We start from the raw sequence: 23,112 nt of genomic DNA, 5'->3' as shown, positions 1-23,112 counted from the left end.
TTTCCATTTCTCCTTCCATTTCTCCCTTTTGGTTCCATTTCTTTTAAAGCTCAGTTTCCTCGTTTGTAGAATAGGAATAAGGACATCTCTCTCACTGGGTCTCCCAACACAGGCTTTGGTAAATGTGAGGTCCTTCTTTCACTCCTTTTGTGTGACATCTCTATGTCCTGACCCCACCACAGCCTCTGAAAAGGGTGCCCCTGGTCACCACGAGGCCCAGCAATGACTGTGAGAGAGGGATTTCCATTCCAAAGGCAGCTCATGATTCAGGAGACCTGATCAGACGAGCCAGCAGGTCAGATCTCTTCTGAGAATCTGAAGCAAGGGATGGTTTGCAGGCGGTCGTGGGGAAGATGGGGTTAGAACTTGGAGGCATGTTGGGCACGCAATGAGAACTCAGAAAAAACAGGAGTAAAGAGAGGAGGGGAAGGAGGAAGCAAAATGAATGGAGAGGAGAGGAGAGGAGAGGAGAGGAGAGGAGAGGAGAGGAGAGGAGAGGAGAGGAGAGGAGTGCGGGTACCTCACCATCTGTGGGATATGAGAGCAGGGCCTCAGTTCCCGAGAGCTCTCTGCGTCCTTCCTCTCCTGACCTTGGTTCTCTTGTGGGGGTTCTGTTCCTTTACACTTGACTTAGTCAGAGTTGGTTTCTGTTCTTTGCACCTCCAAGAATCCTATGCTCTGGCCATCCATTATGGCCATCAGGCCCAGCATGGCCTGCCCACCCAGCAGCACAACCTGCAGTTCCTTATTCTCCCCTCACTTTCTCAATTCTCCCAGCACTCAGGTCCAGCTCCTACCTCCCCATGGGCCCCTTCCTGACCACCCCAGGTCCAAAAAGCCTTTCTTTCCTCTGAGTTTCTGCAGTTTTTCTGGCCTTCCCAGCCTGGCCTCATCTTCCCATGGGCAGGTAAAGGTCTTCTTGGAGGCAGAAGCTACACCTCATTTCATGTCCTGCCTGGCTTTGTCTGGGCTTGGAACCAAGAAGAACCTACTAGGCAAGTGTCCAATGGCTGCATCTCCTCAGCCACTCAAGCATGTAGACCTGGGTCACTCTTCTTTCTTAGCAAGGAGGTTTTAAATTTGGAATCCCCAGACTATTCTGGATTCCTGGACAGTCCCCTTGCTCTTTCTGAGGTTCTCCTTCCATGGACTCTTGCCCCTCTCAAACATCAGCCCTAGAACTTCACAGAAGAAATGCAATTGGTCAACAAATAGATTAAAAAATGTTCAACATCTCTAGCAAATAGAGAAATGCAAATTAAAACTATACTGAGATTTCATCTCACTCCAGTCAGAATGGCAATTATCAAGAATACAAGCAACAATAAATGTTGGCGAGGATGTGGGGGAAAAGGTACACTCATACACTGCTGTGGGTTTGAAAATTGGTGCAACCACTCTGGAAAGCAGTAAGGAGATTCTTAAAAAAACTACAAATGGAACCACCATTTGACCCAGTTATTCCACTCCTTGGTATATATCCAAAGGACTTAAAAACAGCATACTACAGTGATGTAGTCACATTAATGTTTATAGCAGCACAATTCACAATAGCTAACCCATGGAGTCAACTTAGGTGCCTTCAACAGATGAGTGGATAAAGAAACTGTGGTATATATACACAATGGAATATTACTCAGCCTTAAAGAAAAATGAAATTATGGCATTTGCCAGTAAATGGATGGAAATAGAAAATACTATGCTAAGCAAAATATGCCAATCCCAAGAACCATAGGCTGAATATTTTCTCTGATATGTGGATGCTAATTCACAATGTAGGTGGTAAGAATAGAGGTGTTTTGGACTAAACAGAGGGAAGTGAAGGGAGGGGAGTGAGCATGGGGTAGGAAGGATAGTAGAATGAATCGGTCATTATTACCCTATGTGCATATGTGATTACCTGACCTGTGTAATCTACATCATGTACAACCAGACGAAAGAGATTATACTCCATTTATGTATGATGTGCCAAAATGCATTCTACTGTCATGAATAACTAATTAGAACAAATAAAAACAAAACAAAACCAAAAAATCAGCCCTAGAAACTATCTGCCCATAACTTGCTCTTTCATTCTTCCCATTTTAACTCAGCCAATGTTCTTTGAACACCCAGCATGTATCAGACATTAGACTAGGCATGGGGTCCATTAAATAAGGATGGTTTTAGAAGGTGGTTCTTGATTTTGACTTACTGGATCAAAATTCAAACTTGCTCTTCTGACAGCCAGTATCCTTAGTTGAGTCCCTGGGTATCCTCAAGGCTTAGTTTCCTCACCTTTGTCATGGGTTGATGTTGATATTAATAGCATGCCTGCCTCATGGGGCACTAGTGGGGATGACAAAGGACCTAGCACAGTGCCTGTCACATTGATCATCAATGCCTCCCTGATGTCATTGCAGTTATTTTTATGATATAAATGCATTGGTGAAGTCCCTGGTTTTGAGGACCACACAACTAGGTAGGAGAGGCAGAAAAGCCCAAATTCCAAGTGACAGGGTCTGGAGCTCAGTTTCTCTTTGTGAACTCCAGCATGTTCATGGCCTATGAATGGGACATCTTTAGGCCAAGATATAAATTCCCCTCAGTTCTTTGGGTGTGTTGATAGGGTCTGGGGCCATCAGAACCCCCAACCAACTGGCTGTAGCCATGAGCAGTCTTGGCCATTGTCCCTCAGGTGCCTGCACATAGACTGTAACCCTTCACGTGTGCCTTCTCACCGAAGTTCTTGCCTTAGCTCTTTCATCTATATTTGCCCCTTAGTCATTTGCAAAGGCCTCTGACCTAAAGTTCTCCTAGATGAACATGGGCCATCAGGACTTCTCTTAAACAACAGCCTGGCAACTGTGCATTTCTAACCACCTGCCTGGCATCTCTAGGGGTAGCTCAGCAGCTTCTCAAATTGGACTCACGTCTTCCTTCGCTTATGCGCTCCTGCTCCTGCTTTCCGTGTTGACATTCTCTCTATCCAGATGTTGAAACTCTGAAGTCACCCCTTGTTTTAGTCATCTTTGCATCACTGTGACCAAAATGCCTGACAAGAACAACTTAGAGGAGGGAAAGTTTATTTTGGCTCATGGTATCAGAGGTTCAGTTCATGGTGGGCTGAACACCATTGCTTTGGGCCCAGAGTGAGGCAGGACCTCATGGCGAAGGGGCATGGCAGGGTAGTGCTGCTCTGTTCATGGCTGGCCACAAAGCAGGGGCAGAGGAGTGGCCTCAGGAAAGATGAACCTTTCCAGGGAATGCCCCTAGTGACCCACCTCCTCCAACCATGCCCCAACTGCCCACTGTCACCACCTAGTTCATCCATTCAAACTAGGAAGAGCTGATTAGGTGACAGCTCTCATGATCCCATCATTCACCTCCAAACATTCCTGCATTAACACAGGAGTTCTGGAGGGACACCTTATAGCCAAACCATAACATCCCATCTCTCCTTTCCATTCCCCACATGCAGGTAGCTCACAAGCTTGCTGAGTGTGTCTTTCATCTGCAGATCTCATCATTGCTGTCATCACTGCTCTGTGGGGAGTCACTTGTTCAACAGCCCATGTGTCATCTCACCTGGAGGTTTCATAGCCAACTACAACCTAACATGTCCAAAATGGAACTCTTGCGTCCATGCTCCTGTGGCCCAGGTCACAGTCCCCAGGCTTTCTCATCTCAGTAAATGACCTAGTACAAACTCATTGCTCAACTCGGTCATCCTTGATATTTGCTACTCTCTCGAGGGCCACATCTTTATGGGGTATTCCAGGCTAAGGTTCCAACTAGCCTCCCAACCATAGTCAACTATTGGCATTGTTTAGCTATTGAGGTACTTCCCTGCCAATTGGCAAATAGCTGCTTCCCTGAGACCTATCACTACTCCCTGCTCCTATCACCCCAGTCACCCTGGCCTCTCTCCCACTGAACCTCCCCAGGATTTGACAATTAAAAGGTTGATGCCTGGTACTGCAGGGGACCTCCAGGACATGGCTCTGACAGGACAGCCACGGTATTATTCTAATTGGTCAGTACCTGGGCTTTAACAGTTGTTACTTATCTTAAAGACAGTCCCCAATGTTACTATTTTGAGGAAAGAGAAAATGACACAGGAGAAGTTAATTAATTTCCCCAGTTTCTTGGAGTCCATCTGGTTCCAAAGCCCACTGTCTTTCCAGGATATTTTGTAATAATTCTCTCACTCGTCCTCTTGCCCAAGAGCAATCTTCCAAAGCCCAGTTGTCAGGTATTTTCTCTGTTTAGAAACTTCCTGGGCTCCCAGCCCTCATGGAGGAAGTCCAAGCTCTTAGACCTGGGGTTCAAGGATCATTCATAATCCAACCTACTCAGTCGGCCTCAGGACAGAACCCCTACCACTGCATTTCTGAATGCTTTGCCACAGTAAGGCCTTCACCACTTCTTCCTCCAGGAACACCTTTCCTGAGTTGCTCCAACCTTTTGAAACCTTGACCTATTTGGACTCATGACCTTCTCAAATGCCAACTCCTTCAGGTAGCAAATCTTCCTAGTGCCTCTCTTCTTCCTTGAGACTCCTGCCACACTTGATTCAAGTTCAATGAGTCTTCCCCAGCCTGCTTGTTGCCCATATTCTTCCTCATAGAATAGTTTTACTATTCACAGAAGCACACTGACAAAGAGTTTGCACACACTTTCACACACCTTGTATTGTAGATGCTACTGACTCGTTTAGTTATGGAGACTCCAACCATCTGCTAGCTCCTGGAGGTAGTTGTGTCTTGCTCACCTCTGCAACTGCTGCCTAGCAGAGGCTCAGGAGCAAGACATGTGCGCAGTGCACATCAGGGAACAAATGCACAAGTTACACCCTTGAGGCCTGTGGGAGACCAACCTTACACGTGACTGAGTCACACTCCCCGGCTGGGTGCTGAGGCGCTCAGTCACAGAAATGTGGCAGAGCTTTCCCCACCCTTCATGGGTTCAAGGGTCAGTGTCTTGTGCTTGGGTGTGCCTTGCTACAGCCCCATGGGTGAAGCTATGCTCACCTGTTCCTTTGTAATATAACCCCTTGCCCTGTTTAGGATAGAATCTTCCATGGAAGTGCCTTGTGTGTGTCCCCTTCTCTTACTGTGCCCTTGGGTGTGGCCTACCCAGGTGTCAGTCAACCTGCTGACAGTGGACATCATGAAGATAGACTCAGCCCCCGAAACCTGACCCCTTGCCTCATTTGAATAGCTTCTCCTCAATAAAAGGGGTCAGCGTGTGCTCTCTCTCTCTCTTTCTGCGGACCCTGAAGGTCAGAGGAGCCGTCACAGCGACCCCAAAGAAAAAGGTACTTGTGTCTCTTGTGTGGTTATTTTGCGCAGCCCAGTTAGCCCAGTTCAACTGGAGTCATCCCTGAGCCTTTTAGTCGAGAGAACAGAAACCCAAGTGGGAAAAGTAGCTGACACATTTTTTTAGTAGTTATTCCTTCTATGCAGGATGCCAGGACCCTTGCTCTCCTTTTTTTTTTTTTTTTTTTGCCTCCAGGGTGCTCTATAACTGAGCCACATCCCCAGCCCTTTTAATTTTTTTTTTTTTTTTTTTTTTTTTTGGTACTGGGGATTAAACTCAGGGGCATTCAATCACTGAGCCACATCCCCAGCCCTATTTTTGCATGGGTTCTCACAGGGTTGTTAAGCACCTTCTCTTTGCTGAGGTTGGCTTTGAACTTGCGATCTCCTGTCTCAGCCTCCCGAGCTGCTAGGCTTACAGGGATGGGTTGATTTTTTAATTTTGAGACAGGATCTCATTAAGTCGCTTAGGGCCTTGTTGAGCTGCTGAGGTTGCCCTTGAACTTTCGATCCTCCTGCCTCAGCTTTCCAAGTCCCTGAGATTACTGTCATGCACCACTGCATCCATCTTGAACGAATTTTTAAATCAAAGTATTACCTTTACATTTTTTTTTAAAGGATGAGATAAACAGGGTGTTGTTGTGCATGTCTATAATTCCAGTGACTCGAGAAACTGAGGCAGGAGGATGGCAAGTTCAAGTCCAGCCTCAACAATTTAGCAAGACCCTAAGCAATTTAGGGAGACCCTGTCTCAAAATAAAAAATAAAAGGCCTGGGAAGTATGGCTCAGTGATAAAGTGCCCTTGGGATCAGTCCCTGGTGCCAAAAAAAAAGAGGAAAAAAAATTTTTTTTTAACTTTTTATTTATTTATGTGGTACTTGTGTGTGCAAGGCAAGCGCTCTACCACTGAGCTACAACCCCAGCCCCAAGAGAAAATCTTATAATAAGTCTCAGTCCCTCCCCTCCAAGTTCTTTTTTTTTTTTGTTTTGTTTTGTTTTGGTACCAGGGATTGAGCTAAGCACCTTGCTGTTGCTGAGGCTGGCTTGGAACTTGCGATCCTCCTGCCTCAGCCTCCCGAGCCACTGGGATTACAGGCATGTGCCACTGTGCCCAGTTTCCCCCACAAGTTCTGCGGAAGGAATCCCTTTAACTACCTTTTGAGGCCAGCTGTTTCATGTACAAATCTGCCTTCTACTAGTGGAGGTGAGAAGAAAGGATAGATTGATGTTTCATCTATAGATTTTTAAAAAACTGAAATATTGAAATTTGCCTAATAAATGTCAATTCCCACTTCTTTGTCATAATTTCATCTACAGAAAAATTTCAAGAGTAGTCAAATAATTATTGAACACTCTTCACCCAACTATCTCAAATATTGATCTTTTGTCCCATTTGCGCGCCCTATCTATCTATCTATCTATTCATCTTTTTCCTCAGAACTGTCTGCATATCTTATTCAGATTTTTGCCAATGGTTGTAATAACGTAGTTTAGAGCAAGAGAAAACCCCAGATCATTTTTTGCATTCAATTGTCTTGTTTTTTTTAGTCTTCTTTTATAGGGAATCCAATAATGATGCTGAGATTTTTGAAGAGTAGAAGCAGATTTTTGCTTTTGTTTTTGCTTTTACATTTAGATGTATCCTCATGATTAGCTTCAGGTCACACACCTCTTCAGGAACATCGCAGAAGCCATGCTGTATTCTTATTGCCTACTATTAGGAGGTTCATTGTGTCCATTTCTCCCACTACTAGTGACCTTAACTCTTGTTCACTTGGCTATTATGATATTGGCCAGCTTTTTCCATGTAAAGTTACTATTTCCTCCTTTCTTTTTAATTATCATTTTGTGGGGGAATACTTTGAGACAATGTAAATATCTTGTTATTCCTTAAAACTTTTGACCAGAAGTTTTAGCACTGGTTGATGATATTTTGTCAGAATCAATGATTAACAAGACAATTGTCAAATTGTGATTTTCGAATTCTGTCAATCTTCTACATTTCTTTTTTTTAAAATAACTATATTTTATTTATTTATTATTTATTTATTTATATTTATATGGTGCTGAGGATCAAACCCAGTGCCCCATGCATGCAAAGTAAGGACTCTGCCACTGAATCATAACCCCAGCCCCAATCTTCTACTTTTCTTTCTTTCTTTTACTTTTTCTTTTTTTTAGTGATTTTTAAAAATTTATATATGACAGCAAAATGCATTACATTTATTAAAGGTTGCTTTTTACTATAAAGCCAACTTTCCCTTCTCCTTGTTTGTTGTATCATTGTGGACTCACAGATTCTTATTTTATTCAATGGATTATAATCTGTTACTATCATTAATTATTTTGACATCCATACTGTCTCAGATTTGGCCAAAGGGAGAGCCTTCAAGTGGTCCTGTGTCCTCCTGATACATCTTCAATATGTTTGTTTTTGTTTTTTGTGGGATTTTTTTGGGGGGGGGGACCAAGATTGAACTCAGGGGCACTTAACCATTGAGCCCATCCCCAGAACCTTTTTAAAATATTTTACTTAGAGATGGGGTCTCGCTGAATTGCTTAGGGCCTTGCTATGTTGCTGAGGCTGGATTTGAACTTTCAATCCTCCTGCCTCAGCCTCCCAAACTGCTGAGATCACAGGAATGCAGCACTGTGTCCAGCCGGAAGGTTTATTTTGTGACATAATAAGATGCTGAATTCGTCTTGTACTGTGCCTGTCTCAACTCTAGAATAACCCACTTCTCCAAAGACCTTGATTTCTTTTTATTGGAAAATGGTATTTATAAGCCAAAATCTGGGTGTAAAGTGTGCTCTTTTCTATTGGATCGTTCTTATTTTTAGACCCTCTCAGTAGCTAGAGATAGAAAACAGATGAATTTTTATGTACAAATACATATGTACATCATATATGTATATGCATGAATGCATATCCAGAATTCAGTCCCTGAATTATGAGGTTCAGTTTAATGATTTTTTTGACTTCACAATAGTTCTAAAGCAATACACACATCCAGGAGAATCTGTAGTTTGAATTTAAAATTTACATCTTTTCCCAGGTTGGCAATATGCAGTGTCATGGTGCTGGGCAGTGGCCATGGGTTTCACTTTCAGAGAGCCACACGAACCCTAGAGTGACAATCTCTAGTGCTTTATGGATACAGGTATTCAGTAAGTTCCATGAGCTATTCCACATTTTATTATACGATAGTGTTAGCTGACCTTTTTCCAACTGTAGGCCGATTAAATGTTCTGAGCACTTGGAACAAGCTAGGCTGAGCGATGATGTTTGTTAGGTAAGGAGTATTAAACACATTTTCTTCAATATCATTGAATTTTTAAAAATTTCTTATTTGTTCCTTTTAGTTATACATGACAGTAGAATGCATTTTGACACATCATACATACATGCAGTCTAACTTCCCATTCTTGTGGTTGTACACGGTGTGGAGTTACACTGGTCGTGTATCCATATATGAACATAGGAAAGTTATGTTGGATTCATTCTACTGTCTTCCCCTTTCCCATCCCCCCCTCCCTTTGTCTAATCCAAAGTACTTCTATTCTTCCCTTCCCCCTGCTTATTGTGAGTCAGCACCCACATATCAGAGAGAACATTTGGCCTTTGGTTTTTCTTGGGATTGGCTTATTTCACTTAGCATGATAGTCTCCAGTTCCATCCATTTACCAGAAAAAGCCATAATTAAATGCATTTTCAACTTACAATAGGTTTATTGGGATACAATACCACTGTAAGGAGCCTCTTATATGCACACCCATGTACATTTCTATTTGTCTACCTCGTCCACTCCAGTACCTACAATGGCAACACAACTCTGCACGATTTAGCTTACTTCCCCCCTTTTCATATTTGACTGAAAAATTTGGCTTTAATTATCTATTTTCTAATTGTTCCATCCTAGAATGTACAGAAAGCATTTTCAGAATTGTTATCCCATGTATCTACGAAACAGAAATCTACTCAATATTTATTTATAGTTCTTTTTCTCTTTAGCCTGAGGGCCTCTAGTCTAAATATAATACAAAAAATTACTTGGACTAATTCCTTTTTTGTCCCTTCTGTCCATAAACTTTTAACTGTCTCTTCTCTGTGTCACACCTGTTTTTTCAAGTCTGGAGCTTATTGGGGTCTCTGGGCTGGTGAGTTCCCCTCTCAGCTCACTCTTTCTATGTCTAGGCAAGTCTGCCTCCTCCCTGCTCATTTGCTCACTAGGCACCACCCTCCATTCTCTGCCAGCTTCACTCATTCCCCTGCCTCCCATTCTCTTTGTGGCTAAAGATTTCTTTCTGTTTTAAGGCGTCCTTGGCTCTCATTTTAATGGGATCACAAGAGGGAGAGGGAGACGCCTTCCTTGTAGGAGGGAAAAAGAGACTGAGAACCTAGGTTCCCAGGCTGCTGCCTCAAACTTGACACCTGGGGCCTCAGGAGACAGAAAGATCTGGTTTATAAAGTGTGGGGTATTGGCAAGCTCCTTGACCTGTCCAAATCCCAGTTTCCTCATCTAGGATGTGGAGGTGAGGAGCCCCACATCATGTGGTCCTTACAAGGACAATGTCAGATGAAGGGTGTGAAGTGGTGGGCACGATGCCTGTCACCGCATTCAGTGCCTGTCATTGTTGCCTGCATGCCACTCTTGCTGATCAGCCTCTCATGTGTCCACGTCCTCGCTCAGGCTCACCAAGAGTTGAGCACGTCACAGAGTCCCTATTTATAAAGGGGCAGGGAAGTCAGAGCTTCCAGAGAGGCCATCCCAGCAGCCAGAGCTGGGGTGCTCTGGCAAGGGCTGTGTCCCCTCTCCAGCCTCCCTCAGTCCCAGGATGTGCTTTTTGCCTGGAACTTTAAAACTTCTTGCCTGGCCCTGGTTCAGCGGCCTCTCTGAGAGCCCCCCCTAGCTGTGTGCCAGTGGGTCTCTGCTGGCCGGTGACTTTTAAGCCCAGGACACATGATTGTTCCTGATGAGATGAGTGATGAGCTGAAAATTTTGGTAGAGAGAGGCCAAATCCCTGTGTGGCTCCAGGAACAAGGATAAATATAGCAGAATAATTGCTCATGCTCTTTTAAGGATTAAAAGTCAGCTTTCGGGCAAGCTGTGAAGCTCCGTGACCAGGACAGCAAGGGACACAGTTCCTTTTTTTTAGAGCCCTGGTCAACACTCCTTGTGTATTCCTGGATCTCAGGCCTCTGTGCTGCTACTCTCACTTGACTAATGGGGTCCCACTCCCTGGTCCACACATCATGGGGGCAGGCAGGGGTCGAGGTGTTCCTACTGCACCCCATTAGCCAGCACTACGCCCGGCTCATCCAGGTGCTCAGCGAACACTTCCACATGAATGAATGAGAGCTGTGAGAAGCCTATGTTTTAAAAATAACCTTTAGAATGAGATTTATAGTCTCGTTGACAGTAATGTCCCAATGCCAATTTCCTGGTTTCGAAATATATCGTATAATAGCAATATAAGATGTCATCAGTGAGGGAAGCCGGGTGAAGGGTACATGGGACTATGTACTATTTTTGTAACTTCCTGTGTGCCTGTAATTATTCCAAAATAAAAGGTTTTTATAAAACCCACCAGGAACCTTTAGTTAGAATCATCCAACACTCTTGACACTTGGAGGAGGCAAGTGCCAGAGATGGATTGATTAAATTCCTACATCCCTGCTTACAGCAATGCTTTTGTTTTATTTTTTAATTTTAATTTATTTTTATTTTTGGGAGCTGGGGATTGAACTCCAGGAACACTCAACCACTGAGTCACATGCCAAGCCCAATTTTGTATTTTATTAGAGTCAGGTCTCACTGAGTTGCTTAGTGCCTTGATAAATTGCTGAGGCTGGCTTTGAACCCGTGATTCTTCTGCCTTTCACCTACCGAGCCTCTGGGATTAACAGGTGTGTGCCACCGCACCTGGCTTTTGTTTATTTTTATAGTTATTATTGAATGTAAACATGTGATTTATTCATATGGTCCAAGACGTTAAATGATAAACTATACAGTGTATTCAGTGGAGAGTCTACTTCAGCCCCTTAGTTCCTCTCCCCATGAGCAACCATTGTTAATGTGATTTATTTTTGCACTAATTTTAATGATATTCTATGCACACATACAAATTATTTATTTATGTGCACACACATATGTAAATATGAGCCCACACACTTTTTTTTTACTTAAATGATAGCATTAGATAAACCTTTCTTCGATTTTTCCCATGTAGCAATATATCTCAATGGCTTGTCATATCAATATACTAAGAGCTTCCTTGTCCTTTGTTGTGGCTACACCCCCATCTTCTTTTATGACCCCCAATTAGTGAACATTTATGTCATTTCTAAGCCTTTGGCTTTTATAAACAATGCTGCAATGAATAATCATGTCCATTTGTCATTTTCCAAGTGTGGGAGTGTGTTTGTAGAATAAATTCCTAGAAGTAGAATTGGGTCAAAGGGTATATAAGCTTTACAATCTTGATAATGCTAAATTGTCCTCTATAGAGTTCATTCCATTTTATACATCCACGAGTCATGTGTTTTATAAAATGTGTGTTTAATGCAGTAATTTTTAAAAAATTACTTGGTGACCTCTTTGTGAGTCTGATAAAAGTTATTGGCCTCTACTCAAGAAAAACACAATCATGTAATGTTTTGCATACAATTTCAGTTGGCTCAGAGACCCATGAAGGCCATTGATGGTTTAAAAAATGTGACAGAAGGGGCAGCAGTATGATAAAGAGGAAAGAGTTTTAGGACTAAACCATCTAAATTCACATATTTGTCCTAATACTCAAGGCTGCAGAAAATTAGTCAAGTCATTCTACTTTGACCTTTGGCTTCTTTTTGAAGGGAAGATATAGTAATTCTATTTCTTAAGATACCTCTGAGAGATATGCATACTTTCATGTAAAGCATCTAATATGATGCTAAGAGTTTAATATGTGTGTACACTCACATGCACACAAAGCCTTAAGTTCCATTTTAAACTCTGGTAGCAACTGCAGCTGGATTCACAAAATCAACCTTTGCAGCAACATTTCCCAAAATAGGGTTCTTAGACCAAGTACATGAGAATAGATCCAGGGCCATAATTCAAAGGCAGATTCCAGGCTCCTGCTTTAGATCCATGGAATCAGAATTTTTGGAAGAGAAGTCTAAGGACCTTAACACTGGGGATTCTAATGCACACTGAGGTTGGTAAAGCATGCTAAAAAGTTTGGCAAGTCCCTTATAGTCCCTATGCTTGCAGTTCCAGTAGTTCCCACCATGTGGCTCTGCCAGCAGGAACCTGTACCAGCAGATGGACAGGTGTGGACACCAAGAGAAAGTTTGGTTAGTACCCAAGGCAGTCACTCCTCACCCAGTTTCAAAAATATAAAATACAATTACTCATAAGGGTAACAGGCAGAATGACTGCTCCCCTATCAGGATATCTTTCATAACACTCAGGAAGGGAGACAATCCAAGACTACACATTGAAAGAAAGCCTGGGATGGAGGCCGGGTGGGCCAGGCTCAGGGGATAATGCCTGCTGTCGCTGGGGTGACTGACCTGTGGCCAAGAGCTGGGAATGGGGACTGTGCAGGTCCTGGCAGACTTCACCAGGAGGGCTTGAAGCTATGGGCCTCAGAGCTCCCAATCACTAATTCTCTTGTTCATGACTGGTGAATGTTTTCTGGGGTGGCCAGTGATGGCTCAGGGATAGGATTTCCAGATTCAGCAAATAAAATTACAGGATGCCCTATTAAATTTGAACTTCAGATAAATAACATACAGTCTTAATACAAGCATATTTATCCTATACAATATTGGGACATACTTCTACTGAAATAATTATGTGTTGTTGCTGTGAGATTCAAATTTAAGCGGTTGCCAGTCTTGCAATAATCTGGCAACATGACCCAGGGCTTCTTGGTGTTTCTTTTAATTGCAGGAGGGAGTTCCCTTGGGGTCGTTCTAAACTTACTGCTCCCTGATCTTGACCTTGAATGGGAAATGCACCTGAGGAGGGAGAAGAGTGAGTGTGGAAGGCTGTGGGACTTCCAGCAGAGATGCAGCCCCTCCTCACCTGTGCCCGGGTAGGGGCAGCCCATTCATGCTGATGTAGCTCTTGAACGTATATCATTTCATGCCCCCAAGGAGCCAGTGAGTTAGGCATTTTCACGATTACTCCCACTTTAGAGATGAGGAGACTGAGGATCCACGATGTTAAGATCACAGGGCTGTTAAATGGAGGAGCAGGGACTGGCCCTTGGGGCCAATGCCAGGTCTGAATTTAGCAGAATCTCCTAGTCCCTTGGCTCTGGTAATCCCAAGGGTTTAAGGTAGGACCAACTCCCGCTCCCAAATTCCTGAGACAGGAAACGTTCTCAGTCTCTCCTGGCGCTGGGCCAGGGTCTTATCCCAGCTCACATGCTTGCCAGAGAATCCAGGCTGGGAGGCGGGTCTGCAGAGTCCCCTTAGTCCCTATCTGACCAGGACAGTGTCCAGCAGCATGAGCTACCCATGGGCATTTGCCATCTGCTGTGTGGGTGCCATGGGAGGGGCCTGGGGTTAGTGGCTACCTCACAGGCCCTGCCTGCCCAGAGCCCTGAACGGAAGGGTGGGCATCCCCTGCCTTTAGACCCCAAGAGCCAGGCTGCAGAGGAGCTCTAGTTCCAAGTTCCAGCCCCTCTCAGAGGAGGCGGGCGGCCCTCTGCAGCCAGCGGCTTCTCAGCTCGGAGCTCCAGAGCCAGATGTAACATTGACCTTAAATGGTAAAAGCTCCCCAGAGTGAAGAGAGGCTGGCCAGAGGAGGAAAGGGGAATAACTCAGTTTTAGGTAAGTCACTGCTATATCCTAGAATAACCTGCCTCTTCAGCTGAGAGGGAAGCAGAGGGAAACTTCTCCTCCTTAAAGGTACAGGGTGCTGGGAGGGGGCGCTGAACTTGGACTTTCCAGGGGAGCTGGCTTTTTTGGGTGGTATTTCAGCTGAGCGTTTTTATTGTTGCTGTCTTAAGCCTTAAATAAGAAGTGAACCTTGCTGGTACTAACTTAGCTAAATTATGCTCCTTTGGTTAGCTGTTGGAAAATATGCACATGTTGGGGTGAGGATGTGACTTCTTACTAGAGATTCCCATTCCAAGCTTTCGTGTGGGCCCCTTTGTGGAAATAGAGAGGGGGTTTGAGGTTATGCAAGACTGCCAGGCAGGGTTTTCTCTCCTCTGTGTTTCCTGTGTTCTCCTCTGTCCTCCTGTGCCTCTGTGTATGTGAATTCTGTACTGGCCCATTTTACCTCCATCCTTGGCCCTGTGGCATTTCTGTCCCTGACCCTCCTGTCCTTTGTTCTGGTCACTGCCCCTGCTTTTATCTCTGCCCCATCTCTCCTTTTGTCTCCAACTCTCCCCGCCTCCTGTGCCCTTTCCCTGTTCCTTAGAGAGGTACATGTGTCTGGGCCTGTGCCCTGGCCCTGCTCCCTTCCAGGGTCCCGTGTTGAAGCTATTCCTAGAGTGAACTGCACTCAGACTGGCTTTCTGCAAAGGGAAAGCCTGGGGAAGCCAGAGGCCAGAGAGAGGCCCAGCGGCCCCATCCCTCCTGCGCATTAAACAGTTGTAAAAGCTGGAGAGGCTCTGCAGTTTGCGTAAACAGCAGCGCAGGTCCTGGACCCCTGGCTGGCGCTCCCAACTGCCAGAGCTCCAGCTGCTGTTTGCTTACACTTTTCAGGCAGCTCTCTGGAGTGGCAGGGGAAGTGAAGCAGCCCCAGGGCTTGTCTGAGCTGGGGTGTTCTGCAGGGAAAAGGAGGAAGCTGCCCAGGTCTGCTAGGCTGGGGGTGCCAGGGAGGCAGAACCTGCCAAGGACAGTGTTGCCCCTATCAGGGGGTGCTGATGGGCCTGTGAGGCAGGTAGAACTACCTACCACTCACCCCAACTCTTTTACGGAGGTGGGAACTCAGGTTAAGTGACTTGACCAAGGTGATACTACCAAGAAAGCAGTTAGGACTTGAACCCTGGCCTATGTGATTCCCATCCCAGTGCTCCTGCTCCTCAGCACAACTGAGTGTCCCCAATGGTGTATTATAATTTTTTACCTAATAGACAAAACAGTTGTCATTGTCATGTTTGTTTGGTCCACAATTCAGTAGTATGTGTGTGTGTGTGTGTGTGTGTGGTGTGTGTATGTGCATTGGAGGTGGCTGTTTGTATTCACAGCTGAGGTCCCTTCCTCCACGGTTGGTGGTAAGTGAGGTGTTTCTATGTACTCTCTAAGATCATCTGGGAAGGACAACTCCATTCTAATTTCTACAACATGATCAATTATCCTCATAAGCATATTTTTTTTTTTTTTTTTTTTTTGTGGAGAGAAGAAGCAAACATGTATGCAATGAACATTGCTCTGAGCCCTTCCCATATACCATTCCCACAACCCTACAAGGCAGGGATTATTATCACCATCCTCATCTTAAACTCAGAGAGGTCACACAGTAGGCATGTGACCCCAGGCAGCCCACCTCTGGAGGCTCTGGTCTTGACCACCTCAGCCCTGTTCACCTCTGCTTGGCTCCATTTCTGAGAGGACAGCGGGAGAAGCACAGACGCTCTTCCAACATACTGCATGTGAGGCTGTCACAGATGGGGCCATGTGGCCCTTACAACAATGCTAGCAGAGATGGATCTTTACTTCAGTTTTGCAAGTGAGGACACTGGGGCTGGAGGGGGTTAAGTGACTTTTCCAAGCTCACCCAGGCATTAAGCAGCAGAACAGATCTAAATAGTATCTTGGGTAAGTTTATTTAGGACGGCATGACACTTTCTACTTGAAACTGAATTCCAAAGGGGTCCCAGGGCTGGTTCTGGGATGAGGGTTTCTGCAAGCATGAAACGCCTTACCTGAGCTGCCCGATGGTTCTCTGGTTTCCAAACAGAGTGCGTGTCTTTCTTCTTCACCTTCGTAATGAAGATGGATCACACACCCCAGCAGGAGCATATGATAAGCGCTTGGGGTCAATTATTTTTGGTTGAATAAATAGGCACAATGATAATAAAATGTGTCCTGGTTAATGAAGGTCCTGGGTTTATTAAGCACATGTTTCTGATGACCAGATTCTTGTAGTCTAGTTTGAAGGGATGCAAGGTAGGGTCTCTAATTATCCACCCTATCCTGCCACCTCTCCTGCATGGCCCCACAGAGATACTGGGATGCACCTCACCCATCCTCACTGTGGCTTCACGGTCAGCAAGATTCTGTTTGATGCCCAAGAAGGAACAGAGGCACATGTGGATGGAGGAGAGAGAGCTTTGAGCTGCAAGACTCTGCCCCTGCACCTTCAGGAGCTATTTGAGTGAGAGGAAGGAGATGGAGAACTGAGTTCTGGTGTAGTGAATGCAAAAGGAAAGGGGAGAAAACTGATATTAATAGAGCTTCTACTTTGTGGCAAGATCTCTTATTTAATCCTCTGGTTAGAGTTCAGGATGCCATGGTTCAAGGAGAGGCACACAACTGCTGGTGATGAGCAGGGATTCCAGCTCAGGCTGCCTTGGTTGGCACTTTCTGTGTTAGATGTCACATTCTAATTAGGGAATCGGGTCCCAGAGGCAATTATTGAGTGTCACAGACCAGATCATGGGAGAAGCAAGAATAGAAGGAAAGGGAATATCATGCTTGCCTTGAGAACCTTGAGTTCAGATGACAGCTCAGGGCAACCTCCTCATCTGATGAACCTTCAGACCCAGACTTAGCAGAGGTGACACCTGTTGTAACCTTGAAAGCCCCCACCTTTTCCTTCTCTGAGGGAGATAGAAATCAGGTGACAGTAAATTAGACAGACAGAAAGCCTTTTCCAGCCAGCAACAGATGTCAAAATGTTTGTTAAAGCAAGGCTTAGTCAGTGCTGCTATGCTGTTACATTCTTCCTAGTACTATTTTTTAAATTCTAATTTTTATTAATTTTTTTTCTGGTACCAGGGATTGAACCTAGGAGTGCTTAACCACAGAACCACATCTCCAGCCCTTTTTTATATTTTGCTTACAGACAGGGTCTCATGAAGTTGCTGAGACTGGCTTGGAGTTCACTATCCTCTTGCCTCAGCCTCCAGAGCCAGTAGGATTATAGGTGTGCACTACCACGTCCAGCTCAAAAATTTTTTTGGTCATAAAGTAACATATATTCCTTGCTAAACTTTCTTGGAAAATGCAGAAATGACATAAATAAGAAACTCAGAATAAATATAAAGGGTTTAAAAACTTTCCAGAAAAATCCCATCACTCAAGAAAATATTATTATTATGTGTCAGAGACCAGCTCCAACAGGGGGTCTCAGGAGACGAACGGATGGTGAGGAGTCGGCGAAAGAGGGGTGGAGAAACAACACAGACACCAAAGTGCAGGTGTTGATCCCAATCTTTACTTGTGAGGTTGATCATATATACTTTTCATTTTGGCAGGTTCACAGTACTTTGTGGTTACAAAACAGGAATCATTATTCAAAGAAACAAAATATTACCTAGCTACAATCAGAATAGAAGAATGTATCTTGGCTTATGCATAAGCAAACATTTGTACTTTCAGTTCGTGTTCTGCTTTGAGCTGTTTCTGCTTAGTTAACTTTTAATAATAATTACAAATGTCCCAAACTATTGGCCTATACCTTGACTATTCTTTCTTGACTTACTGACTGGAACCGGTGCCATGGTTATGGCAAGTGGTTGACTTGTTATTAATTTTAATCAAACAAGAGTAAGAGCACAAACCATTGTGCACAGGAACAAGAACAAGTTGCCCAGTACTAAGCACTACTCTGTCTTCTTAACATTAATTTTTCTTCTCTAGATTTTAATTTTAATTTCTCAAAAACTTCCTTGACAGGAATACAGGGAGTTTTTCATTAGACATTAACAATTTACACTCCACAGCTGAATCATTGCATTTAGAGCAAACAGATCCATTCTTTAGAAGTAGTTGTATTAACTGGGAAAGTCATACTTAATGGTCATATGAGAAGTCACAACTATACTTATTAAAGGAATACAAAAACAAATCAGCCCATTCCCAGAAATATACTGCGCTCCTCCAGAGGATGGACGCCTTGCGCCATCCACCTCAGTAGGGCCTTGCCATTGCCTGAGTCAGGGGAGGGGCGCAGCAATTATGGTATGTTTCTTTGTTTAAATTTCTCTATACTTTACAAAACTCAGGTCTTATTGGCAACTTGATTTTGTAGTCTGCCTTTTAAAAACTGAACATCTAATCATAATCATTTTTCCACATCATTAAAGATTCTTCCAAGCATGAGTTTGCAATAGTTGTATAACATAGAGTAATTTTAGTTGTGTAACAGTTTGACCATTCTTCCTGTGGTTGGCATTTACAAATGTGGGTTTCCTTTGAGGACTATCTCACTGGCACACACAATGTGACAGCTTCCCAATATTTGCAGCATTTGGGGACTCTGCTCTCAGAGGCGGGCTTGTGCCTCATGGTCATGACGTGGGCTTGTTCTGCAAGATGATTATAAGATGCTGGCCCAGCCTCAAACACCCAAAATCACACAGTAAGACAGTATTTTGTTTGAGTTTTCAGTCCTTCCTGTCAAGGAAAAATTTTCTATTGGAGATCCAGTGACCAGCTGTTCAGGTTTTTCTGGGAATGAGAGTTGCCCCAGACTTTCAGTGCTTAAAAAAAAAAAAAAAAAAAAAAAAATAGATGGCCTGGGAAGACTTGGAAGTTAGTGGCCCTCCCTTGAGCCCAGTGTTCCTTAACATCCTTCTGACACTTGCTTGTCTTCCTTCTTGGCATGTAGTCTGGAAGGCAATAGCAAGAATTTAATAACTGTTTTCATTACATTTATTTTTACCATAACTCTATTTGTAGTAAGTGGTACTGATTTTTCCATGTAAGATAGGGACATAAAGTTTCCTTTTTTTTTTTTTTTTGTGGGGCTGGGGATTGAATCCAAGGCCTTACACATACATACTAGGCAAGCAGTCTACCATCATGCTACATGCCCAGCCCAAAGTTTCCCTTTTAAATCAAGGTAGTGGTGATGTTAGCTAATATGTATTAAGTGCTTGCTGTGTGCCAGGTGCTGTTCTAATGTTTTACCTGCAATAGGTCATTTAGCTCTCAAAGCAACCCTTGGAAATAGTTACCAGCATTGCCCACGGTATACAGATAAGGAAACTGAGGCACAGAGAGAGTACGGAGCTTGCCCAACAACACAAAGCTGGTAAAATGCAGAGCTGGGATTTCACTCTTGGCTTTCTGACTCAACATTAGTGAAATTAAAGGATATTAAATAAATAAGTATATAAGTGGAACACAGATGTGGCAAAAAACGTGAGAGCCGTATGCAAGTCTAGGACACATGGCTTGGTGGAATTGGGGCATCAGTAAGAGGAGGGTGAGGGAAAGCTGATTTGCCCCAATAAAACCAAAGGAAGTTTAGAGACCCATGGGCTAGTGGGAGAGGTGGGGAGGGAGGAGGCCACACACGCTCACAGCCCAGCTAGAAGAGCAGGATGTGGTCCCCAGAGTGGCTCTGCTGGGAAGGGACACAGAAGCTATAGAGAGTTCTGCTGCTGACGGGAGGATGTTTCCAGAGAACCCCAGGCTCCTGGTTCCTCAGGAGAAAGCCTGAAGACACCCTTGGCTTTACTCACACATGTGTGGCCAAATATACACTGGAGCTGAGTGGGAAGATGGGCTTAGTGTCAACCAGCTCCTCCCTTGTTGCTGCCTCATGCGGGAGCCATCACAGCTCCCTGGTGTAAAGTGTGGGCCCTGGACAGACCACGTCGGGCCATCACTGAGCAGCTACATACCTCAAGCTGCACCCATCTCTCTGAGACTCAGTATCCTCTCTTGTGATTCAGAGTCTACTTTGCATGGTTAAATCCCTTAGTCCAGTGTCTATTCTTGGCACCCAGGATACAACAATTATTATTATTCCTAGCATTCCTCTGTCTGCCACCAGAGTTTCCATCAGGGAGGCTTCTCACTGGGTTTGAGATTCTGACTACCCATAATCCTGGGTCTTACTTGTACCTCTATAGACATCCAAGGAGAATGGGGGAACTTATTTGCTAGATGATTGGCTTTTGGTATCTGATGGAGTCTTTAAAGAGATTATTTACCCAGTAAATAACCTCTTTGTTTACCTTATGTTTTGAGGCTTGTTGAGATTCAGGGACCAATACCCCCACATGACTGGAAAAACTGGGGTTGGAGAATGTGGGCCCATTGGCAGGCAAGCAGGCTTTCTAACAGTGTATTAAGCAGATGTATCCCCATTCCGCTGTGGTGCCCTGCGGTGGAAGCTGGGTCCTTTGAACCTGGAAGCATGGAGTAGCAGAGCAGATGGTGTGTTACCTATGGAAAGAGCTGAACAGTTCACGATGATGTGCCCGAGGGTTCTCTCAGAACTATCCCTCTGGGTGGGCCAGGACTCTCACACTCTTGGGAAATATAGTAAGGACCTGGTCCAAGGCCAGTTGCAAAGCAGTCCTCTCAGGTGACAAATACCTGGTGAGACTTGTGCCATACCCTAGTGAGAGATGCGAAGGGCTGAGGCCACAGGGGCCCCCATGTGGAGCCCCAGCTCCTGCCTTTCCCACGTGAAAGAACCTCACCCTCTCTCCTCTGGAGATGCTGCTGGGGTGGGAGAGAGTTGTTTGGGGCAGGCCTTCCTTAGACAACAAGCACCAAACTGGAAGGATCTGGAATGATTATTTTTTCAAGAAGTTCCATTAGTTCCATTTCCACACAAGGAATCCCTCCTTCTAGGTTACTTTACAAAGGAGGTGAAAGAGGACAGAGGAACAGAACCACAATTATCTGAGCACAATGTATGTGCCAGGCATTTTAGGTAAAATAATGCACTAAATCCATATGTTAGCTGTTAAGGTCCATGAGTGAACGGACTCTAGGAGTCACTCATGGGCCACTTATCCAAGACCACTAACGAGTAACTAGTAAGTGAAGAGTGGAGAGTTAAACCTTCAATCATCAGGCTCCCAAACCCCCTACTCTTTGCATCTCTCTGTGGCTTACACACTGGGCTACAGAACAGAGCAAGTAAGTCCAGCCCTTTGGTCCTGATCCTATAGGAACAAGGTCCAGGAGGCCCCAGTGCTGCCCAGAACAGAGGCTCTGAGCTCTTGGGACAGCTGCCCCCCAGGCCTGCTCTGCTTTGCATCTTTCTTTTGTCTTCTTTCAGTATGTGACAGTCTTTATCAGGTCTCATAAACTTATTCACAAACAAGATCCTCCCTCTATTGAGAAGGAAAACACATCTAGTCATGAACTTTCTACTGACAAGAAATGCCATGCCCTATGTCATGAGTCTGAAATCATGGTCCATGGCTCACCGAGGTCATAAATATTGTCAAGGTCATCTAAGGCAGTCAGGAGTAGTGGTTGAGCCGGGTTCAAATCCCAGATTTACAATTTACTAATGAACAAATGATCTAACCTCTCTCTGTCTCACTACCATTACCTTTAAAGTGGGACTGAGGATAGTACTACAACTGCTCAAAAGGTAGTCATGAAGATGGAATGGATCACTCTATCTAAAGCACTTACACATGTGTCTTAAATAATAAAAATAATAATTATTACTATGTTTTGTAATAATAATTATTATGATGATGATTGGGGTCTGGATGGACATCAGGCACATGGGCCCTAGATGGTCAGGTTTCCTGAAGGGCTATCTTGTCTTGATATTTTCAATCTCTTTGGAGATTGGCTTCCTGGTAGAAAGAATGTAATAGCCTCCTGGACTTCTTTCCTAGCTGAGGCCCAACTGATCCTAAGGTAGGTTAGAAGATGAAGACGAAGCTGGGGCTTGTCAGGAGGAAACTGGCTTCCTAAGGAGCATCACCATAGACACAGTTCTAAGTGTCTGTGTGCCAATGTATTGTGGGAGATGACTGTGTTCATAAGCAAAAAGCCTAGGAGATAGAGATTTCAGTTGTGGGTTGACAATTCTGATGAGCCATTGCTTCCCATATCAGAGAGACTCCTCCAAAGCCTAAGAGAGGCATCTCTCTTCTTTTCTTTTTTTTTGCTGTAGGAAAATACTCTAGAATTTATTTGGTGGTACCCACATGGCCTGTTCCCAGGTAGGACACAGAAATTTATTAGATTCTACCTTTGTTGGTTAAAACTCTTTGGTTACCAAGTATCAGAAACCTACACTGGCTAACTCAAGAGAAAGTTTTGATTTTTGGAAGGTATTCCAGAGACTTCAAGAATGAAGTAGTCAGCCAAGCCTCAGGAAGGCAGGACCTGGTGCAGCTCAGCCCGCAATGGGAAGTTGCCAACAGTTTCTCTGGAGCAGAGAGCTTCAAGTTTTTGTTTTTTTAATGGTGCATCTTATTTGTTTAAAAAAATTAATCATGCATTCAAACAAATGTATATTGGTTTTGATTTATAAAATATTTTATAAGACATAAAACAGAATTTTTTTAGAATGAGAAAAATAAATAATATTGAAAATCATGCCTTTTTTTTTTTTTAACAGTGCCAATAATTTTTCTGCTTTACCCAAAGTAAAAGACATGTGATAAATCCTGCTTCATTATTTTGAAAATCTTGGTTTGGCACTTTGGATAACCCCTGGTTTTAATAACTGTCATGGCTAAAAGAGACACTTTGTCAGTCAAGTTCCCAGCAAGGAACCAAATCCAAGTCAGATGGCTCAAGAGACTTTGACAGTTGACAGAGGTATGGAAGCCAACAAGGGATGATGCCCAGAAGCCCCAAACTAGCAACAGCAGGAAGTCATTACCAGCCTAACTGGGAGGGCAAGAGAAAGACACTGTGTTACC

At 44.1% G+C, this 23,112-nt stretch overlaps 1 protein-coding gene across 5 annotated transcripts in view; it reads left to right on the top strand.

Moving 5' to 3' along the window:
• The first annotated feature begins 13,796 nt into the window (after positions 1-13,796).
• Positions 13,797-23,112, top strand: part of Irag1 (inositol 1,4,5-triphosphate receptor associated 1) — a 118,224-nt gene continuing 108,908 nt past the window's right edge. For 4 of the 5 annotated variants that reach the window (XM_076846886.2, XM_076846884.2, XM_076846885.2 and 1 more), the window contains exon 1: positions 13,797-14,128. The gene's annotated coding sequence lies outside the window, so the exon portion shown is untranslated. The other variant, XM_076846883.2, reaches the window with a different exon arrangement.

Source organism: Callospermophilus lateralis, chromosome 2 (assembly GCF_048772815.1).
Source record: "Callospermophilus lateralis isolate mCalLat2 chromosome 2, mCalLat2.hap1, whole genome shotgun sequence".
Taxonomy (NCBI): domain Eukaryota; kingdom Metazoa; phylum Chordata; class Mammalia; order Rodentia; family Sciuridae; genus Callospermophilus; species Callospermophilus lateralis.
The sequence above is the reverse complement of the archived record's forward strand: the minus strand, read 5'-3'. Positions and strand labels throughout refer to the sequence as shown.